This window comes from Cervus canadensis, chromosome 3 (genome assembly GCF_019320065.1).
Source record: "Cervus canadensis isolate Bull #8, Minnesota chromosome 3, ASM1932006v1, whole genome shotgun sequence".
NCBI lineage: Eukaryota > Metazoa > Chordata > Mammalia > Artiodactyla > Cervidae > Cervus > Cervus canadensis.
Genome location: NC_057388.1, coordinates 9039011 through 9063145, shown reverse-complemented (window position 1 = coordinate 9063145; position 24135 = coordinate 9039011). Strand labels below are relative to the sequence as shown.

The 24135-nt window shown below is 40.1% G+C and overlaps 1 protein-coding gene across 3 annotated transcripts in view; it reads left to right on the top strand.

Moving 5' to 3' along the window:
• Positions 1 to 24135, top strand: part of CDK6 (cyclin dependent kinase 6) — a 252287-nt gene that overhangs the window by 150185 nt on the left and 77967 nt on the right. The window lies entirely within an intron of this gene.

Here is a 24135-nt window from a genome sequence, read left to right as displayed (position 1 = left end):
AACATGCTGTGGGTCCAATAGTGGGCTGAATGCATGCTTGTCAACCCAGTGTTTCTGAGCTGCTTCAGCCGAAATCAGAAACCGATGTGCCTGAGAGTGGTATCCTCCAAAGAAAGGTATTTCCTTTGTGCGGCCCCAGCACACACAGTATCCAAGGGGTTAACCTGAGAGCTGCTTTGAGAACGGAGGCGAAGGTCACCGGCGGCAACAGCAAAGACTTTTAAAGCCTGCCGTCCTGAGCCTTTCACCCTGCCTTTCCCACCCAGGGGATTGTAAACATTGGCTCCCGGCCACCACGTCCCACAGCACAAAACTTCTCTGTGCTTTCAGCATATACATTTATGCTTTTTTTCTCTTTTTTTTTTTAAATGGAAGCTGAAGCAAAGGCGCGTTCTTGCTGGGAGCACAGAGAACATGTTTCTGTTCAGGGAAAGGAAAGAGATCCCATCCTGCTGGAATGTGGAAGCATGCAGATATGCTTATTTAGCGGTGCTTCACATGAAACTTAGCGGCTGCTCTTAGCCTGACTTTCTCAAGTCAAAAGAATGTGTAGAATGCTGTCACTTAATCAGAGCCCAGAAGAGCTCTTTTATCTGCCATTTGTTAGTAACTAGCAGTATTGCCCTTATCTCTTTGTCCTTTACCTCCAGCCACTGCCCTGGGATATGAGCACTGGTACCATGAAAGAAAGCATTTACTACCTTTGCTTCTTGTTTTTCTTTTTTAAAACTTAAGAGTTCTTTAATCACCATCTAAGAAGTTGAAAGGATTTTTTTTTTTAATTTAAATAAAGTTGTCTTAGTCCTAGGACCATGGTTGTTCGGTGATGTGGAAAAGAAACTGAGATGATTCATATACTTACGCTGCCATTGATACCTGCTTCTACAAAAGTCTGTTATCCACACAACTTGTAAATAACCTTTATGGATTCAGTCACATGAAAAAGTGGAATTTCCAGAAATATTATATGTAGCTTAAATTTCTCCCTCCTCAGTGTTTTAATATTTTAATATCCTTTCACCTATTTTAAGTAATTTCATGTCATTTCAGTCATTTGATATAATAGCTTTTTTTCTCTTCAGTGATTTCTAAAGATACAACTGAAAATTTCATTGTGATCAATCCATATGTTATAGCTCAGGGCAGAAAAAAGCATACCCCATGACATTTTTTTAAAAGTGTATTTCAGAGGCAGGCATATAAAATCATACCCGTTTCTTCTGAAATGGCTACTATGAGCCCATTTTGGAATAAATTTGGATACTCGCCTACAGAAAGGTCAGTCACTAAACGTTCCTGTTTGAGTAATGATGCTTGATTCTGAAAAGCCCGACATCAGCCCCTGCCACATCGCACAGACATGCAGACAGGCTCTGCTCTAGCCTCTAGCTGCAGTTGATAACAGATATGTGACTTTGCCTTTTGCCTCTCAGCTGAAATGACTCTTAAAGGTTCTTCATCGACTCTTCTGGAATTCCAGTGTTGCTGTATGGAATCACAAACTCTGTTGTGTACTTAAGAAGGTCCTTTACGTTTTCCTCTTGATCAGAGTTTCTGTTTCTCAAAGTGTGACGGTTTTGTGATCAGCGTCCCTCACCTGGATGTATGGGTTGACAGCACCATGTCCAGGTAGCGTCACTGAGCATGTAGAATGTATTTATTCTTGGTTATTGGATTCTAGGCTTGGAAGGACTTTAGAAATAATCTGATGTGACCTCTGGATTTTATAATTGAGGGTGCTCAGTTGTGTCCAGCTCTTTGCATCCCCATGGTCTGTAGCCCTCCAGGCTCCTCTGTCCATGGGATTCTCCAGGCAAGAATACTGGAGTGGGTTGCCATTCCCTTCTCCAAGGGATCTTCTCGACCCAGGGATCAAACTTGGGTCTTCTGCAGTGCAGGCAGATTCTTTATTGTCTGAGCCACCAGGGAAGTCCCTATAGTAGAGGAACCCAGGGTCCATTGATACCGAATTACTTTTTTTTTTGAGACAAAACACAGATGTTAATTACTGATATATCTGGAACTAAAACCAGGTCTCCAGATTTCAGTCCGGGACTGTTTCTCTTACTCCATCTAGCCTTGTAGCCCCTGTACTGCGTGATGAGTTCCCTGACAACCAAAGGTGGGCATGAGGTACACCGATGCTGCTATTAACACCACGGGTGTACCTCCACAGGTTGAAGTTGGCAGAAGTGATTATGAGCAGATGTTTTGTACCCTGAGCAGGAAGTCACATGAAATCTTGGTCCCTACTTATTCCCAAGGTGTCTAGTGACTGGCATTTCAACTCTTTAGCTCATCAGCTTGTCATGCCTCGGTTTTACTGTGATAAGTTTCTCTCAATTCCTATAGCATTCTCTTTTTCTCTTGCCTATTTAACATGTCTCGGCTGACTCTACATTACTGCAGTGAACTCTCCATCAAAGCTGACAATATGACCAAAGCTATACACGGAGGCTGACTGAGAGCACTAAATGCTTTTATGTAAAATGCATCAATCCAAGGACCATAAAAGAAAAGGAATTCTTTTCAATAGGCATCTATTGAATTTACTGTTTTCTAAAGATGAATGTACCCATCATGAAAAACAGAAACATTGTTGAAGTGCATAATGATTAATTAATTAGAAAAATGTCTATATGAATCAGGAGGCAAGAATAAATAATGTTTGAAATACAAATGAAAAAAATAAATAAATTAATTAATTAAAAAAAAAAAAAGAAATACAAATGAATGAATTAGGGGGGAAAAGTGTAAAAGGGAAAAATAAACCAGAGTTGGTCCCTCCTAAAGACTAATAGCAGAGACAGTCTTCTGGCAAAGAAAAGTGTGTGTTAGTCACTCAGTCGTGTCCAACTCTTTGTGACACCATGGTTCATGGGATTCTTCAGGCCAGAATACTGGAGTGGGTTGCCATGGCCTTCTCCAGGGGATTGAACCTGACCAAGGGATTGAACCTGGGTCTCCTGCACTGCAGGCAGATTCTTTACCATCTGAGGCACCAGAGAAGTTACTTCTGGCAAAGCTGCTCGAGAGAAAAGAGAGTCCTGTTTTGGAACACATCAGTGACCTTTGCTACTGGCTAGTAGACCTTTTTAAAGAACTTGGTGGCATATGAGACGGGACAGATAGAATAGGGTGGAGTGCTGATCGGGAAACCTGGAACATCAGGGCTCCTCCTCTGAGCGCCTGCCTTCCAGGTGTTAAGGCTGGGCTCCCCATGTCTCTGTCTGTGTGTCTCTGTTCAATAACCTAGGTAAGAAAAACAAATTTCACCTATCTCTATATGTTTTAGGTTCTCATGCAAGCAACAGAACAGAGAAAATATATCCTGTAACAACAACAAAAACAGTTTGGGACTGAGCAAAACAGATTGCTATTATTATTTTCTTTTTTTAAAAATTTATTTAATTGGAGGCTAATTGCTTTACAGTATTGTGGTGGTTTTTGCCATACATTGATATGAATCAGCCATGGGTGTACATGTGTTCCCCATCCTGAACCCCCCTCCCACCTCCCTCCCCACCCCATCCCTCAGGGTCATCCCAGTACACCAGCCCTGAGCATCCTGTCTGATGCATCGAACCTGGACTGGTGATCTGTTTCACATATGGTAATATACATGTTTCAATGCTATTCTCTCAAATCATCCCACCCTCGCCGTCTCCCACAGAGTCCAAAAGACTGTTCTATACATCTGTTGCTATTATTATTTTCAAAACTCCTGTAAGTCATTCTCAGCAGACCCTGTTTGTCCATGACCTCTGTGTAAGAAATTAAGTGCTGAGTGGTAGGGGAATGCAATATTAGGAGAAAGATTATGCTTGAGAGGTTTATAGTCTGGTATAATATGGTAAACGTGATAAAAGTTCCAATCAATGTGGTACCCTGTAAAGAGCAATGACAAAAAAATATCATGGAGGTACCAGCGCATAAAAATGCCTGATTTTCATTAATAAACACTTTTTCTCACAATACTCCCCATGAGAAGAATCATGGGATGCCTTGTGGCTCCATGAAAAAATGAATTTATTGTAACAGTCACAAAGGATTCGGGTATCTCAAGGTAGAAGCTCCGTTCTCTTCACCAGTAGCAACTTCTCCATCTTGGAAATTGAGACAGAACGGTACTGCCTTTGTTGGTTGGTTTATATAGACTTATCTTGGGAGTGAGACTCAGCACACATTTACCTCTGACTCACGAGCAAATGTGCTACTGAAGGTCCTTCCTGTTAATGTCAATGAGTTCGATTTTGCTGCAAAATGTGTTTCCTATCGTCAAGGCTTTCAGATGGGATGGTTCAGACTTTCAGTCCCGTAAGTCTCATGGGAGCAAGAGTTTGACATCCTTCAGTTTTTTCAATGACTGCTTATTGTTCTCTTATATTACATTTCAGAAATTTTAGGCTTTCTTTACATCTCAGGTCTTCTATTTCTTTGTACATACTTAAGGTTTTCCTTTGAAGAGGTTTACTCCCTCTGCTGGTTCTAACTATGAAATGAATGAACGCATGTAATAAGTATATTTCTGATGACAGATCCCAAGGGTTGCTTGCCTATGGTGTTCTTTGCCTTAGACTTTCTCCAAAGTGTAAAATTCTCCTTTTGTTTGACTCCCTCAAATTCTGGGTATAAAATCGCGCAAGAATCTGAGAGGTTTTTTTATATTTCTTTTGAGAACAATATGAAATTCTATGAGACTTGTAGTAATTTGACACTTAAGTAAGTCTGGCATGCAGATTTATAGTATATAATGTAATAGATGCTTAATAAATCTTATCAATTTCTTGATTGCAGCTATATACAGACAGATTGTGCATACTTTAATGCAGGAGTGATAAATCACTGATTCTTTTTGATGAAGTCATTGGTGTTTCCATAGAGCTTTCTCCATGTAGTTCCATGTAGCTCTTACTGTAGTTCCAGCCACACTGGATTACAGTATTTCTTTTTATGTTTGCCTTGCTAGACTGTGAACCCCTCCCGAACAGACATTGTCTGTTATTTGTCTTTGGAGTCTCAGACCCTGTTGGTCAACTTCAACATATTATGCAACTAAAAACTTCTTCCCAAATGGTGTCCAAGAGCCAGAAAGTTTAAGTAACCAGAACTTTTTCTCCATTCTACTTTTACCATAAAAAGGTAATTGAAGGTAAATAACTTATTCGAAATACCCACTTTCTAAATGTGAGCACATGTGTACTACAGAATATAGTTAGTATAGTTAATACAGACATAGCAAGACCTCCCCACCATCTCCACTTGTATATTATATAGTAGCAGTCAGTGCTATGATGGTTACACCAAAGCCCTGAACAATCTTTTTGCAACTTATATTTTCTTTTTATACCTTCATTTTCAATGCAAAACCAGCTTTTCATTTATATTGCTTGCTTAAAGCAAGCTACACCAGCTCTTATTTTTCAGGATGGCATTAGTTAAGAATTCTAAGTTGCGTGCAAGCATACGTTCCAAACTTATGTTGGGTTGTTTGTGCTCCTAACACCAGATGTTGTCTTAGACCATTGCTTTTCGAAGCATTTTCCAAGAACCTCTAATTCTATAGGATAGTGATAGGTATTATATGAGTGGGCGGGGAGGGGGGAGGCACACTTCATTAATACTTAGTAAATGTTGAATTAAATAGATTTCTTTTTTAAATGTAGAACTTCTCAGATCCTCTAATATTCCGGGGTTAAAATGTGAATTTCAGGAGAGTGAATTGAGCATATTCCCAAATTTTTTTTTATTTAGAACTGTTTTTTGAAATATTTTTATGTATGTATTTATTATTTGTCTGTGTCAGGTCTTAGTCATGGCACGGGATCTTCGCTCTTTGTTGTGGCATGCAGGATCTTTTTGATGAGACGTATCTTGGCATTACTGTCTTCCAAATTCCCTTTGGGAAACAGGAGTATAGAAAATCAGGACTTAACACTATAACCAAATGGGTTCCTTCCTCATTCTCTCCAAATACTGTCAATATTCATCTCTTACTGGAAATGATTCTGTTAATAGGAAATATTGATGGAATGGCTTGAGTCTGTTTTTGAAGTCAAATGTAAAATCTCACAGATGTTGTGTGTGTCTTTCTGGCCTGAGTCACAGGATTCCTTCCTGTGTTTCTCACTACACTTCTGAAATCAGTCAGACGCTAAAGCCCTGTAAGTACAGGAACTGAGGTTCATTCACTAGCACAGAGCGCCCGCCATCAAGTAGCACTCTGCAAATGTTTATCTAGCAAATGAAGAAAATAATTTTTCCAGTTGTTCAGGTTTCTAAACAAAGGAAAACGGTACCACATGTACACTGATTATTGTCCTGCAGTGCACCCCTCACCCCCAGAATAGTTGTCATGGTTCCCTGTGTTTAAATTTCATGCCAGAGTGAATGTGAACGCAGGCTCACCACAGAAGGAAAAGTGGCTACATGACCTCTTCAGAGGGGAATGTGGCAGCAGGGGCCAATAGCTTCGAGTTTGCTTCTTCACTAGGCTGCAGGACTGTGTACCGACAGGTACGACTCTACTGTATAATGATGTTTCAGCATTTTGTTCATAGAGGAAATCTAGTAAAAACCACCACCACCAACTTCTACAGCTTTTACGTTATTAATATTTTAACTTAGAATCTTGGCAGAGGCATTCCAAACTACTTTACTGTGTAGTTTCCCTACTCAGTACCCACATTATCAAGAACTTTGTATAAATAGTTTTACAGCTCCAGAGTAGGACAAGCAGATGCTTAAAGAGTTGGGAATTTGCTGAAAGTCAGTTAGCAAGAGCAAAAGCGAAAAATCGTCTTTAATCTATTGAGCCACACAAATGATAGATGTCATTATTGATTCTGCCATTTCAAAGACTCAAGCTAGGGCTTTAGTAAATACAGACTATATTATAATGTTTTAGAAGTTTATGTTCTTATAAATTTATCAGTCAAAGAGTAAGAGGCTCCACTACACACTAACTTGACTGGTTGGGAACATCAAATGTTGGCAAAGAAGTGGAGACACTGGAACTCTGGTGCATGCCTAGTGGGAGTAAAAGATGGTTCAGCTACTAGACTTGGAAAAACGGTTTTGTAGTATTTACTGACCATATGCCTTCCCTCTCTCAATAGATAAGACAGACAAGTAGATAGATATATGTATTCAAGAGAAATGAGTGCCTATGTCCGATAAGAGACATGCACAAAAATGCTCATGACAGAATGTTCATTCACCATGTGAGTTAATCACTATAACCAAGAACTAAAACACCCTTCCAAGGAAAAAAAAAATGGCTAAATTAATTCTGGCATGTTGACACAATGGAATACTACACAGCAGTAACAGGGAAAAAACTTCTGATATGAACGACAAGCTACTGATATTATCAGCAAGTTGTTAATAAAACAACTTACATATTAAGTCGAGTCAAAAAAAAAAAAACGGCCAGACACAAAAACTGCATGATTCCTTTTATATGAAGTGCCAGAAGACCCAGCAGTATTCATCCATGATGATAGTATGGTATTGCCTAAGAAAGGGACAGAGAGCACTTTCTATGATGATGTAAATGTTCTGTATCTCGGTCTGAGTGGTGGTTACCTAGGTTTGTACATATCTAAGGGTTCAGGGGACGGAGAGAAAGAGAGAGATGGCAATAGGTAGCTAAAACTTATTTGCTCTTTATGAGAAATTTCCTCTGAGGTACGATGTATAAATGTGATTCTGCTTCCTTATTTATGAATGTGAAATACCTTTTGTATCTTCAGAATAATCTAAAACAGATGTATTATTTTTTTTCCCCTGGTCTTGTCTTGTTTTTGTAGTTTGGGGGAAAATTTGCAAGAGCCTCTCTCTTGGTCTTACATGTAACATAGTCATTGAATGTGTCTGGTGTATGCCAGACACTGGGCCAGGCTTTGGAGATCCAAAGGTAACTAAGGTCCAATGCTGCCATTGAGTCTTGTCAGGGTGATGGAGATGGAAACAGTTTCTTGTGGTCATATCACACCTCAGCCGGGGCTATAAGAGAGGTGTGGAATGTAGAGCCAATAGCCTGTCAGAATGTTCTGGAAGGCTTCACAGAAAGCATCTTTTTTTTTTTTTTTTAATGAAATTAACTTTATTATAGAAATTATTCTGAGGCTTTCTGGGGAAGACAAATACATTTTGACATAAAACAAATTGTATCAAAGACACACTCTACCTTTTAACTGCCAACTTTTGTTTTTTCCTTGAGTTTATATCTTACCGTCTTTTTTGCACGGAAATTTCACCCGTTAACCACCTTTGGAAAACCAACATATATTTCTTTTTTTTAATTCATTTATTTTCATTTACAGTATTGCGTTAGTTTCTGCCGCACATCAACAGGAATCAGCCAGAGGTATACATCTGTCCCCTCCCTCCTGACCCTCCCTCCCATCTCCCACCCCATCCCACCATGTAGGTTGTCAGAGAGCCCCTGGTTTGAGTTCCCTGAATCATATAGCGAATTCCCACCGGCTGTCTATATAACATGTGGTAAAGTGTGTATTTCCATGCTGCCCTCTCAATTCGTCCCACCCTCCCCTTCCTCCACTGCGCCCACACGTCTTCTCTATGTCTGCGTCTCCAGGTGCTGCCAGTAGGTTCAGCAGTACCACCTTTCTAGATTCCATACATACAGCATATACATCTTACTTAAATCTAGTACATGTTGTTCCAGGTTTAATTAGATGCCACGGGAGGACACAAACCCGGAGCATCAGCCCATAAACTATAAACCGAAAGGTAGACGTAATTGATACATCTCAATAAAACTCTGAAATTTATGGCCCTGCTTTTCTTTTTGCCATAGATCAGGGTCCTCAATATATTAAGCAGCTCAAATGGTGATTTAAGATTACTTTTCAATGGCTAAAGAATAATTAAAAATTTTTATGTAATCTGCATTTTTCCTTAGATATCACGGTTATCACTTCTTAGGCCACTTATCAAAGCCCTAACGGTTTCAAGGATAAAAGAAGCTTACCTGCCACAGATTTCTAGAAAGCAGCAACATTCTTTGAAATGTTTATAAATGGAAAAGTCATCTTTCTTTGAATTAGCTCTGAGGTAAAAGCCAAGTTATACCCAGACTGGAGAGTTACTTTTCCTTTCAAGTAGTCTTTGCATGCAGCAACCACACTGCCCCGAACACATGTGCAGCCTGAGCTCCTGAGCATAGGTGAGAAGCCTTCCGCTGGTTTTTATGTTCACACATGTCTCTCTCTCCTGATAGCGGATGTACCTAGAAATACTGGTGAGTCCTTGGTATTAGTGTGGTTCTTCCTAGAAACTGAGACAATTTTAAGAGAAGCCTTGCAGCTCATCAAGAGCAAATAAATTCTGTATTTTATAAGTATTTAAAGAACTGTCCTCCCTTTTGATGATCTTTTCCTTCCCCTCCTCGCAGAGAAGATATAAGATACTAAAAATTCTTTAAGCATAGGAAAGAAAGGAAAATAAGGAAAGAAGGGGAAAATAAAGGGCACATTATACCTATCCATCTTTGCTCCTTTTTAGTAATTTGAAAATCAGACTGTAAAATCCAGAACAATGTTATGTCCATACGGTTACACTGAACCTTCAAATCTGAAAACATTGTATGCCCAGTGATGTGAATGAAACAGTGGGTGGTAGTATCCAGGCTGTCCAAACTGTGTTTTCCGTTCTCTGGTTTCCACTGCCCTAGTACACTGTGCATTTCGCTGTTTTATCAAGTTAAGAAGGCGCGCTGTTCAGCTGTGTCGGCATAAATGGATGAGGGTGAGTCTGCCACAGAGTCTAGCTTGGGGAACTGGTTAGATGGGGATTTCATTTGCAGAGACAGGGAATGCAGAAGGAGAACAAGTTTCAGGGGAAGGTCTTTGCCGTGGTCCCCAGAGAAGGAATGTTCTGGGAGGACATAGCGAACTTGCCTTTGGTGATCACAGCGCACCAGAGCACTGTGGCTGGGGACACCTTCCGTATCCTCCATCCACGATCCTGAGCCCTCAACTGGTGACCGTCCTGGTGAAATCCTTTGGGATACCATTTCCCTGGGTGGGGGGAGGGGCAGGAGGGTGGGAAACATTTCTTTTGTTCTTGGGTATCATTACCCTGGGGAAGGGGTGCATAGGGGGGGAAACATGTCTTTTGTTCTAGTCAGCTTTCCTGTTAACTCACATTGTTATGGAGATGATTGTTTGGGGGGGTGGGTGGTTTTGCTTTTGTGTTTGTTGCTTTTGTTTCTGGCTGTAAGCGTGGCTTACAGGATCTTAGTTCCCTGACCAGGGATGGGATCGGGGCCCATGGCAGTAGGAAGCACCAAGTCCTAACCACCGGACCTCCCGGGAATTCCCAGAAATGATTGCTTTACAAATACAGACATTTAAAATCAGAATTAGGCAGAAGACCAAAAAGCAAACAAAGACAAGACCCAAGGTTATTCAGTCTCTGCACTGAGGAGAGTCAACCTGAATCAGATAAACCTTGTTTCAGATCTCACTTGTACCATTTACTAGTTGATTGGGTCTTGGTCAAGTTGCTTAATTTCTGGAGTCTCAGCTTCCTTATCTTTAAAAATAGTCATGGACACTGACTTCTTCCACTAACCTGCAGAGGCTCCAAGCAGACAGGTTAAGTCCATCTGGCACAGGATTGTACATTCTCTGTGCTCTGCGCGTGTTTTCTTTCCCTCCTTCCCTAACCTGCTGCTTCACCCCCCAGATGGGATAAAAGTGAAAGCTTTTAAGAGAAGAGATCACAAAATAACACAAAATCCCGCTGTAATCCGTCTGCCGTTTAACAGTGCTTCTTGTCAGAGCATACTTCCTTCTTTCTAACCAGAATTCCTAATGGTGCAATCTAAGTCCTCAGCCTTGTGGCCTTCTCGTTTTTTGTTTGCAGTTTTAATCTTGCTAAATGAACGGCGTGAAACATCCTAATCTTTGGGAGCATATTTTTTCTTTAGTTCTTGCCTGTAATAGCGAAAGCACAAAATATAGTGGGAACTCTGGAGTCCTCTGGAGAATTTACGTTTATTGCCGGTTGCCCAGACTAGTTAGTTAGCATGCATCTCTGTGAACCTTCTAGATGAAGGTGTGTCAGTACAAACTTTGGGGAGAGTGGTTTTTTCAGAATGAGCTATACCTTGGTAGTTCCCTCCAGCCCAGAAACTCCACACCCTTCCCATTTAAGGAAAGTAGAGCCCACAGATTTTAAGATGTTGAAGAATGTTTGAGCCTAAACTTAGGTCCTAAAACGGTGCATCCATTTCCCTCATCACTTGCACTGACCAAATAACCTACAAGTGTTCATGTAATAGTTCTACATGCAGCCTGTATTAAGAATGAACCTAGTCACCAAGGAGGAAGAAGGCATGGACTTAAAGAGACATGCAGCTGTTTTCATCGTAAAAAGTTAATTTGTAAATTTACTTCCAAGTCTGAGTGGTGATGAGGCTTCCCAAAGCATATAGATTTTCTTAAGTGTTAAAACAACCTTTAAAAGGAAGCGATGAGCTCCACAGCCTGCCATACCCTGTGTGCAGAATAATTTTCATTTCTACTTATCTGTGAAGGTTGAAGGAATGTCTACAAATATTTGCTTGGTTTCTATGGTGAAGGCAGAGAGAGATCAAGTGTGTGATTGTTCAGTGTCAAAATCAAAACTACACTATACTGTATTTCTAAAAAAGAGAGTGCGTTTGTTGCTTGAAACATAATAAGACATTTAGTGAGTAGTAACTATTTTAAGTTTCACAAGTTCAGGATGAAATTTAAACAATACGGCCTGAAGGAAAACATGGGCCCTTCAGGCATGTTAAAACTTCATTTTCCAAAAATAAAATGATCCTCACACTTTATTAAAAAGTCATCTGTTGATTAGAAATAATGTTGGTGGACTCTAAGGATGCCTCGTGTGGGCATGGGGACATGACCACAGTCTGTAAATTTCTTTTTTTTTTTTTTTTTTTTATAATTTTACTTATTTATTTTTGGCTGTGCTGGGTCTTCTTTGCTTTATGCAGGCAAGCAGGGGCTACTCTCTGGTTGTAGTGCTCGGGCTTCTCATTGCAGAGCATGGGCTCTGGGATGATCGGGCTCAGGGGTGATCGGGCTCTGGGGTGATCCGGCTCAGGGGTGATCGGGCTCTGGGGTGATCGGGCTTCAGTAGTTGCAGCATGTAGACTCAGCAGTTGGCAGTTTGTGGGCTCTGAAACACAGGCTCAGTAGTTGCGGCCCACGGGCTTAGTTGCGTCTCAGAATGGGGGATGTCCCCGGATCAGGGATCAAACCTGTGTCTCCTGTGTTGGCAGGAGGATTGTTTGCCAGTGAGCCACCAGGGAAGCCCTATAAATTTCTACTATGTTAGAAACACCTTCGTCTGCCCTGGGTATCCCTCTTAACCCTGGAGCCCTCCATTCATTCTGGCTACCCTTGCATTTTTTAAACATACATTTTTTTCGTAGTTCCTTAGGTTTTTAGTTTATTATTCTTTATGCTTTAAGTATACAGTACATACTATTTTTCATATTTGAAAAGTCAAATAGTAAAAAACAGTTTTCTAAAAAAAAATGAGTGAACGAAAGAAAGAGAGTAGTTATCTTAGCATTCCGGTTGGTGTGGGGGTAATACATTTTAATCAGAAGCACCAGACAAGTGGAACATACATTTTTTTTTTAAACCTCATATGCACAATGCTTTGTAAGGTGCTGAGAATGAGAAGTCCGCTTAGGAACAGCCTCTACCCTCAGACGGTAAAGAATTTGCCTGCAGTATGGGAGACCTGGGTTGGATCCCTGGGTTGGGAAGATCCCCTGGAGGAGGGCATGGCAACCCACTCCGGTATTCTCGCCTGGAGAATCCGCACTGACAGGGAAGCCTGGTTGGCTACCATCCATGGAGTTGCAAAGTCTGCCATGACCAAGCGACTAAACACAGCACAGGCAGTGAGTACACGGTAGATGGGATACAGCACTGCGTTTCCATGTAATTGGGCAGGATCGGGCAGGGCAAGACTCACAGGAATTAAGAATGGAGTCATGAGAGAGAGAACTTTCCAGAGAAAGGATTTCAATCTATGAGAAGGCCACGAGGCATGCATGACATAGCACGCATGTTTGTATAGCCATAAAGCCGCTGAACGGGTGGAGGAAGCTTTCCCGTGAAGGAGGGGCAGGCGATAAAGCCAGAGAGAGGGTGGGAGCCAGATCATGAGTTGAACTTGAACTTGACCCTGAAGGCTCTCAAGAATGGTGGAAGGATTTTCAGGAGGAATGGAGTGAGCACAGCTGTAGATGCAGAAGAGAGGCCAGAGTGGGAGACAGTCTGGTGGGAGAAGACCCCTTAGGAAGCTGCTGTGACCGGGAGCAGTTGATGGTGGAGCTGTCAGGCTCTGCTGACTTGATTGAGAGTGGGGCTGTGCGGGAAGGAACCTGGGCGGCTGGTGACTTTACTTGCAGAGAGAGGGAATCTAAGAGGAAAGACAGTGTGTGCATTTTGGAATTGAAGTACCTATGGGAGTACCAGGGGCTTCCCAGGTGGCGCTAGTGGTAAAGAACCCACCGGCCAATGCAGGAGACGTAAGGGAGGTGGGTTTAATCCCTGGGTCGGGAAGATCCCCTGGAGCAGGGCCCAACAGCCCACTCCAGTATTCTTGCCTGGAGAATCCCATGGACAGAGGAGCTTGGCGAGCTACAGTCCGTGGGGTCGCAAAGACTTGGACACGGCTGAAGTGTCTTAACATGTGAGCACCAAGTGGTGACGTCCAGGAGACAGCTGGATGTGTGCGTCAGAATTCTGGATACCATACGGACTTGAGGGTCATCCATGATGATGCTCCCCAGGAGTTGTGCATCACATTTAGAAAGCAGTTGCCCAAGACTATCCTTGTTGTTGCTCAGTCATGTCTGACTGTGATCCCGTGGACTGCAGCACGCCAGGTTTCCCTGTCCAGAAAACAATTATTTAAGGGACTGATTGGGAAAGAGATGGCCAAGGGGTTACTGGAAAGTCACTGGGACCCCACCCCCAAGTTCTCCTTCAGTCAGCTGATTTGACTTGCTGCTTTTCTGGTTCTGACCCACCCTGTCCAGGATAACAGGGTAGCTCTCATAGAGTATACACTCACATGATGAACTGAAGTTCACTTGGAGCTTTAAAGACTTGATGTCTAAAATAACACCTTTTAAGAGTAATTTTGCTTAGACATGAGCAAAATGGGAGAGAGGTATAAGGCTTAGGAAGAGATGGTCAGTGCCACTGATATCATGAAAGGTCAGAGCCTGGCTCCTTGAACTCACCTTCATTCACCCTTCAGAGGGTCATTGTCCCCCTCAGACGCAGGACGCAGGACAGGTCTTCATCTACAGAGTGCCTCTTCTCCAAAGATTCCCTTCACCTTGGGCTCAGCTCCTTTCCTTGTGCCATTGCCCTTAGAGTTTTCTGACACATTCTCAGAATCAAATGAGGTTCAGCCCACCTCCCTCTTTAGATACAGTTCCTTTTTTAAAAAATACACGGTGAGTGGGACTTCCCAGTGGTTAAGACTACATGTGTGTGATGCAGGGGGGCAGGGGGGATGCAGGTTTGATCCCTGATCAGGTAACTAAGATCCCACATGCTGCATGATGCAGCCAAAAAAATTTTTTTTAATTTAATAAAGAAATAAAAATGCAGAATTACTCAGAGGTCCTCAGTTATTTTAGACATTGTTGTCCCTATATTCTCCAGGGTAGAGGACTGCCTCTATCTACCATCAACACTGACTCCAGGAGTGAGTTCCCTGTGGTTCTTTCTGTGTCCAGTCATGAGATAATAAGTGAGCATCTTCCATGCATTGACACTCTGTATACACTGTGGCCGATGAATGGAATGACTCTAATGGAAAATAGGAGCTATAACGGTGCAATGCAAACTCAGGGGAGAGCAACCACCCCCAGCTAAGGGATCAGGAAGGGCTTCCTGGAGGAAGTGATCTGTGAACATTCAGACCAGCAGAGACTCAGGGAAAGAATATGTCACAGAGAGAACCACAGAAGCAGTGACCAGGTCGTTGGAAGCCAGTACATCTGCACGGGAGCCAGAGGTGGTCCGTACTGGCTGGTCCCCAGTGAGTCTGGGCAGCTGGGGTTCTGGAAGGACAGACAGCCTTCCTGCTGGTAGCAGACGCACAGCAGAGGCCATGAGTGTTGTTGGCTCAGTGCTCAACTCCAAGAATCTGAAAACATTTTTGTGTAGACTTCGGCCATTTTTTGTCATGCACCAGAACATCTTTTTCTGGCCCTTAGGTTATAAATGTGTCTAGTGGAGATGATTCTGTTATTATTATTTGTTGAAAGCACTTTGTATGTTAACTTTTATTGGCATTGTACTCTTTTAATGCTTTCCATTTAATTGGCCTTACAATGACAAGACTGGGCCGGAAGGAATTAAAATTCTGATGTTTATAGTCTCTTAATTTAAATGTGTGATTTTAAAGAACTGAATTTTGAGACCCTTTAGGAAGAGTCAGTGAAATTACCACTAATTTTGATGTTCCCTTTGCAAAAGCGTGGATGTCTTTTGGAGGGAAGAAACAGACATACTAGAGAGATTTATGGGCTTCTCTGGAGACCAGTGGTAAAGAACCCACCTGCCAATGCAGAAGACCTGGGTTCAATCCCTTTGTTGGGAAAATTCCCTGGAGAAGGGCATGGCAACCCACTCCAGTATTCTTGCCTGGAGAATTCCATGGACAGAGGAGCCTGGTGGGCTACAGTCCATGGGGTCACAAAGAGTTGGACACAATTTAGCGACTAAACAACAACTTTACAACAGAAAGTTTTATACTGGTGTGAAGAAGATAAATGGCTTAGAGAACAACTTAGAAAGCCTTCACTTGGACAGTATAAAAATCGTGAGTTATTCTAAGGATTTTATCCTTATTTCTCAGAAATCGCTACAGAAGTTTACATTTGAGACTTACTGAAATTGGCCCCAAAAGAACCACCACACTGTTTCCCCCAACAAGTACTTACTAAACCAAACAGCAGGCAAGGATGTCTTGGTTCTATACAATATATGGTTTTTTTAAGTCATTACCGTTGCTACATCATTTAAGACCTCTTAGAATGCTAACAGAGCTCCCTGTACAAGTCATCCAGTCTAAATGTCCTCTCTGACAGATAAGAAAGCTGAGAAAAAGTCGCCACCCACACTAGTTTCTTCATCAGCAAACTGTGGATGTGTTAGTCAGTTCCCACCAGGAAATAGATGGCAGACTCAAAATAAGACAATTCAAGGAAGGTTTGTTTACAGAGACAAGATTTACAAAGAAGCGGGTTTAGGGGAAGCCCAGTGGATAGTCCGAACTTGAGTCTTACTTGCATCAAGCTGTCACCATTCATTTGCAGGCTTGAAGGGTGATGGGGAGCAGTTAACTGGAGGTGGGTGGAGTGGGCTGCCTGGGAGGGACGTTGACTTTGTGGTGACAGCCCTGCCCGCTCTGGACCACCTTGCTGGGAGGAAGTCACGGGGTTAAAGACTCAGCCTCACTGTTCTCCTTCTCTCTGAACTCCTGCCTTGGCTTCCCATTGGCCAAACCCAATAAGAAGGTGAAGGCAAATGGTCGACACAGGTCCACCTCCCAAGAATGGGGCCCCCATGCAGAGAGGCGAAGGGAAGAGGCCACCTCCCAAGAATGGGGCCCCCATGCAGAGAGGCGAAGGGCAGCGGGCCCAGCACAGCATACCTACCGAGCTTCGCTGCCCTGTAAGCACGCAGCCATAGATTAAGGATGACTCAGAGCACGTCTGCTTGTTTTCAGGATCTTGGTGAAAGTCTTTAGACTGCAAAATCTAATATTAAGTAAGAATGCTTCACTCTGACATGTATTTTGAGTCAGAGTTGGCCTTGGCCCTACTTTATCTTATACTGTACTGAACTGTTTCACAAAATTGTGAATCGAGATCAAAGCAGTTTAAACAGATACATCCACTTGTGTAAATATCCTTGAACTCCCCTCGTCTTCCGTTCCCCCTCCTGTTGCCAAATCCATCCAGCACCTCTAGAGGCTGTTAATACATGTAATGATTGTAATAAACATCATATTTGCTTGGGTTCCAGCTGGCTGCAACCACCAAACTCTGTCCATAGTTCCTATTGTTATCTTTGCTTAGTAGACAACTTCATTGTTACTGTTAGAAGCCACCTTTGTCTTAGATTTCTAAATGTTGATCTTTATACATTGTCCTCATTGTTTACCACAGCATGTCTTTTAATTGACCATTATATTTTGTTTTTAAGGGTATGTAGAATTATTAAACTTAGAAAATATGTGAGTAGAAATTAATTGATTACATTGTTGAAAGTGTTCTATGTTACTTCATGCACTAAAACCTTGAAACATTTTTTTATCAGTTTTGTCCATTCTGTATAAAACTTTCTATTAGAAATTAGTAAATCTGCTTTCCTACAACTTAAACTGGTTTTAAGTGAGACAGTCTTCCATCAGAAGTTTTTAGAGGTACAGAACTGTAATAGTTCCTTAGGAAACAGAATTTATACTTTAATGTCAGGGAAATTTGTTACAGTTTGTTCTCAGAAGCTTGGAAGTTATGTATTTGAAATCCCATGAAATTATAGAAATTGTCATCATTTCAGGTATTTTAAAATTACAGTGACTTAAAGTGAGGATTGAAGGACTCTGGGTCAGAAAATGGAACAGCCGCATGTATTAGCAAATTAAAACTAGGGAAGCTTACTTGATACATGAGATAATGTTACATAAATAGGGAATAATTGTTAGATTTATGTCTATTGCAAAAGACAGTCATTTATTATTTTAAATGTAGGTTCTGGACAGCGTTGGGGTTATTTTCTTGGAGAATCAACTAGAAATGTATAGTTCATACTTTTTGGCATTCATGCATTTGAATTCTATAAGGATTAACCAAAAAGATATCTCTTTAGATAAATGCTGATGGTTCAAAAAGAGTATAAACATAAACCCAATGAGTGAATCTAATTCCTCTCACCTTGTTACAATGATTTACATACACATAGCCCAATTAAAAAATCTCTAAGAGTTAATAAAGAGATATTTAAATCTTAACTTTCGTTGAAGTTATCAAATGGGAATTTGATGAATACATTTGTACCATGCAGAGCACTGTTGTGGTTTTGAAGTGAATTTTGAAGTTAAAAGTGAAGCCTTTTTTTAGAGTAAATCACTTAACCCCAAAGGATAGCTGCATTTTTGAGATTTTTTTTTTAAGTTCATGTTAAAATATTTCAAAGAAAATTTAAAATCCTTTTCTTTCAGTTCTTTAATTGCAACCTGTATGTTTGCCTGCTGATGTGTGGATGTTTGGAATGCTGAAAGAAAGGGGCCGTGTTGGATGCTGAGGAAGGAGTATGGGGTTGAAATCAGTGTCCAGGAGAATCCCACGTGGCAGCTCCATGACTCTGGCTAAATTACCCAACCTCTCTGAAATTGTTTTCTCAGCTATAAAATGTGCTTACCAACAGCAACTGACTGACCTTGTGCCTCTGAGATTGTCATCCAGCCCCTCCTTTTCCACTTTTCACCTCCCGCATTGCCATGTTTCCATGACAACTGTCCTCTTAAAGCTAGATGTCTATGTATAGAATCCTGGCAGACATTTTTGTATGCATAAATGACTATTTACACCCACACATAATCTTTAATAAAAATTGAAAAATATTTTGCACTGCTTCAAAACTTACCTATTCACTTAACAGTGGTATCATGAATATCTTTTTATGTGAACAGGAATGAGCAGGATGACAACTAACTCATGTTTCTTGATGACTGAATAGTATTCTCCTATTGGGAATTATTGTGGAGTAAACATCCTTGCAAATACCTCTTTGTATACTAGTCTGAGTATTTCTATAGGATAAGTTCCCACAGATGGACCTCTGGTTCAGAGACATAGGCACTATTAATTTTATAGATACTGTCAGATTGTCCTTTAAAAAGGTTGTGCCAGTTTGCGATTTAAAACATACAGGGTTCCTTCCTTCCTTCCTTCTTTCCTTCCTTCCTTCCTCCCTCCCTTCCTTCCTTCCTTCCTTCCTTCCATCCCATGGGCAACTCTGCATAGTGGTATTCTGTCCTTTCTGCCCATCAGGCAAAAACGGTGCTCTCTGATTGTATTACTTTATTGTATATTGTTGTATTATCTGATTGTGTTAGCCTTCCTTCCTCTCTGCTTTCTTTCTTTTCTTTCATTCTTTTTCCTTTCTTTCTTTTCTTTCTTTCAATGAGATTGAGTATCTTTACTAGTTTTTTCTTTCGAATTTTTTCATATTTTTATCCATTTTTCTTTTGTATTGTTTTATTGATATAATTTGTTTTAGATGTTTTCTCCCAGGTTATCGTTCACCCTTTGCCTTTATTTACAGTGTTTGGTGAAGAGGATTTCAGTTTTAAGTAGCTGGGTCTGTATATCTTTTCATTTCAGGCTTCTAGATTACCCATCATGCTGAGAAAGACCTCCACATCCCAAGGTCCTCTTCCATTTTCCTCTAATACATTTTTCTAGCTCTGCTTCTTACATTTAGATCTCTATCAGTATAGTTTCTTTCTTCTTTTTTTTTTTTAGTTTCTTTCTTCTTATACGTGGTATAAAGTAGGGATCAAACTTACTTTTCTTTCAAATGGATGGCCAGTTGTCTTGCTTTCACCTGTTGAAGTGCATTTTCTGTCTCACTCTAAGATGAAATTCAGCCTACCTTATAAATATCACCTTGTAAATATCTCATTCTCTTTCTGGACTTTATTCATTTTTTAATCTGTTAGCACCTACTGTTTTATTTGCTGTACCTGCTTCCCTGGTGGCTCAGGTGGTACAGAATCCACCGGCAATGCAGGAGACCTGGGTTCGATGCCTGGGTTCGATCCCTGGGTTGGGAAGATCCCCTGGAGAAGGGAACAGCTAGCCACTCCAGTATTCTGGCCTGGAGAATTCCATGGACTATACAGTCCATGGGGTTGCAAAGAGTTGGATCCAACTGAGCGACTTTCACTTCACTTCAGAGTATATTTTGGTGACAAAGAACAAATCCCCTTCCTCCTAATTTCTCAAACTGTTTTTGGCTCTTCTTAAGTATTATTCCGCCAGAGACACCTAACTATCAAAGTTAACTTACTCCCCCACATCATTGGATTGTCTTAACATTTTTGTGTTAAATACAGGAATGATAATTATCTTTATGATATGGCTTTTTCCCATCTTAGTCACAGTCTGTCTCACCGTTTATTTAGTTTTTATTTTATATTCTTCAATAATAGTGCATCGTTTTATTTATACAGATCTTGCTTTTTAAAATTCCTCAGTGTTTTACATTTTTTTGTTACTATGTGAACGTGATCTTTTCCCATCATATTTTATAACTGACTTAGAAGCACTTGTGTATTTGTTTTGTACTTTATGTCTACTGTCACCCAAACTTTTATTATCTATATAATATTTTGTTGTAATTAATTCCATATATTAAAACATAAAGCCAGAGTGTTTAAGGCAGAAACCCTTAGAAGTACAAGGAAATTCTGGGGGAAGGAAAGCACAGACTCAATTATCTTTCAGTTTGACACAGTATAGAAAAATATAAGTAACGATCTGTGTGAGACAAACTAATTAATAAAGAACTTTACACTTAAAAGAGAGTACTCTTCTTACATCCTATGAAACAAAAGCCAGTTATATGCACAGTCTTAAAGGATAGACATTCTACAGGTTGCATTCTCTGGCTGTGATGTAATAGGACTAGCAATTAAATAATCCAGCAATTAAAAGTTAACCATAAATATCTAACCATATGGAAATTTTAAAACTCTTTTCTAAATAATTCATCATATTAGTTTATTCTTAAAGAGAAAATTAAAGGTAAATTATGTATTATTTAAAGCTGAACAAAAATGAGGATTGTTTATTTAATAATATATAACTAAATGTTCTATCATTAATCAAAAGTGAAAATAAATTATCCAAGTTTCAACTCAGAAATAAATTTTAGAAAACAAAGAAATTAGGAGAGAGGATTTAAAAAGATAAAAGTAGAAGTCAATAAATTATAAAACAGTAAGCCTCCCAAAGTGAAAGGACATTTTGAAGTCAGTTTTTTAATAAATAATGTAGCTAAACTCTTAACAACCCTGACTGATACAAAGAGAAAAAAATGAGATTTCCTTTCATAGAATACCAAAAAAATAAATGAGATAAAAATAATTACAAGAAATACTATATAAATGTAAGCCAATATATTTTAAAATATAGACTAAGGATTTTCATAGGGAAATTACTTATCATTACCAAAATTGACTAAAAACAATGTTGAAACCTGAACAGACTAATTACGAAGAAGAAAGTCATGAGACTGTTAAAAACATACTGCTCGGAAAGGTCCAGATCCAGGTGGTTTTACAAGTGCGTCCTTTCAAGGAACTGATTATTTGTATGCTGTTTATAATATTCCAGAATATAGAAAAGGTTGGACAGTTTGCATATATCCCTAACAACAAACATGGAAAATTACACACAAAAAGAAAACTGTAGATTAGTCTCATTGATCAGTGTAAGTTAGTGTCCTAAATAAATATTAGCAAATAGAATCCAAGTCAAATAAAAGAATAATAAACTATGATAAGGAATGATTTATTCCATGAAGAGAAGGGTGGTACAATATTGGGAAATATATTAATGTAATTAATCTAGCATTAATAGAGTAAAAGAGAATGGTCAAATGGTTATTATTAATAGACATTTTTAAAAGCTTTTGATAAAAATGCATTACCCATTTTGAGTGGTAACTACATTTTAAAAGGAAACAAAAGGAACTTCTTACATGTATCAACATTTTTCTTATTATTTTAGCTGTCTAAACATTTATTTGATGATCATAATAAGTATCACTGGTTAAAGAACTAAAAATGAAGATAGTTCTACTAAAGTGTTTACAACTGAGTAATCAGTCAGAAATCACAGCCTCTTTAAACAGCTTAAAATAATGCTATATTCAGATTAAACTTTTCATCTCATATGTTTGACTTTATTTCAAACTGAAGTGAGAAGATAAATTTGTAATCTCACAATATCTGTGTATATCTGTAAACCACTGGACTGGAACTTTATGGTCCGTTTGCCCCTGCACCTTGGTTTATAGTGTATTAGAGAAATAGGAAAATGTTCCTCCAGCTAGAAATATTAGTAATACAGAAATAAATTATGTAACTAGACACTGAAGCCCAGAATCAGACACTTTTCTTAACAAAAGTAGTGAGTACCTTCTCTTTGGGGATTGAATTTTGCCCCCTTATCTTCTAGGAATGATTGCCTTAAAATCATCAATTTGGTATTTGTTGAAACACCGTTGTTACATGCTCAATACTATGATGGACATTTACAGACATAATGATGGGTGAAACCAGGTCCATGGCCCCGGGAATGACCCATATTATGAACAACATTATGTGCTAAGTCAGTTCAGTGAGAACTATATTACAAGGTATGATTTTTCGGTGGCAGTGGGTCCAGAGCGGTGATGCTATCAAAGCTGAGCTTTGTGGGAGAAGCAGAATTTCAACCGGTGGAGTAGAAAGTAGAGTTTGCCAGACTAGAACAGGGTCTTCAAAAAACATTAAGGCAGGAGCTGGAAGATACATTTGTATAATTGAGTGGTGCTCAAACCTAGCCAAGGGTTAGGGCTACCTAATGAAGTTTAACCAAAAGAAGGAAAAAAAAAAAAAAGAACGAGGAGGAGAAAGAAAAAGAACTCCAGAGGCCCCACCCATGAATATCTAATTAAGTTAGGGACAGGATAAGGCCCAGACACATGTGTTTTTCTAGAAGCCCCATGGATGATCCTGGTACACAGTCAGGGTTGAAAGCCAGTGATGTGGTCTTGTGTGTGACTAAGTCATGTATTTCTTTATCAGTCAGAATCCTGTGAGTTAGTGGGACTCAGCTGGGCAGTTTTCTGCTCCATGTCATGTTGGCAGGGCCCACAGTCATCTATTGGGGTGACTGATCCGGCTGCAGTGTCCAAGATGGCTCGCTCACATGGTCTTTCAGCTGAGAGCTTAGATGAGGCTGTCAGCTGGAACATTTCTGTGGGCTTCTCACCGCATAGCAGCTGGTTTCCAAAAGGAAGCATCTTAAGAGCAAACGTTCAAAAAGGCCCAGGTAATCAGTCTTCCTATAACCTAGCTTTGGTAGTCTCAGAAGTCACTTCCACCATATTCTGTTGGTCAAGCAAGTCACTAAGGCCACTTCAGATAGAAGGGAAGGTGAATTAAACTCCAGTCTTTAATGAGAGGAGTGTGTATATAAGGAATGAAGGAAATTAATAGCAGCCATTTTTTCTCCAAAAATTTCTGCTGCAGTCTTGATGCATTACGTTCTATAGCATCAACATAGATAAACAGAATTTCAGGAAATTTAGATAGACATCAATGAAAGTACAATTAGCTAAAACAGAGTAACGATAAAAGGAATCTGAATAATGTAAAATGCTTATGTAATAGATGTGGTATTGAATTCTTACCTGACAAGAAAGAATATATCTTTGATTCAGACATCCATAGAATTTCTGCTAAAAAGAAGCACTTGAACCCCTATTTGCTCTGATAAATCTAGAACCTGAATGATATGATTTCCTCACCTTTCAGTGTTGCAGAAACAGTTTGTTGTGTTTGCTTTGTCTGTTATTACACTGCTCGGTATAAAATAGGGTTCTTCCCATATGGGAATCCCTTCCTTTGGATGACATTCTCCACACGGTGTAAACAGTTGGGTTATACATTCTCTCTCAAGTTCCTGGTGTTTTGTTTTCTGAGCAGAGTGGCATTGAAGGGGCTTTGTTTTGATTCCCCACAGTCTCGTGATAAGAGTAGTTTTGACTTGTCCTGGGCGCTCTGTAGTCTTCAGGGACACCATCCAACAGCCCCTGGAATCATCTTCTAATTTCCCCAAATGGCTGACCTGGGAATTGAGCTGAACACGTTGCCATCACCCGTTTTACGTGTATTGTTTTTTTAAAAACCCCTTAAGAAAGAAACCATAGTTTTAAGGTAAGGGTTTGTTTGCTTGTTTTTTAAAGTCTTTGCTTTTGCTCTCTGACATTCAGTTATTTTGCCATC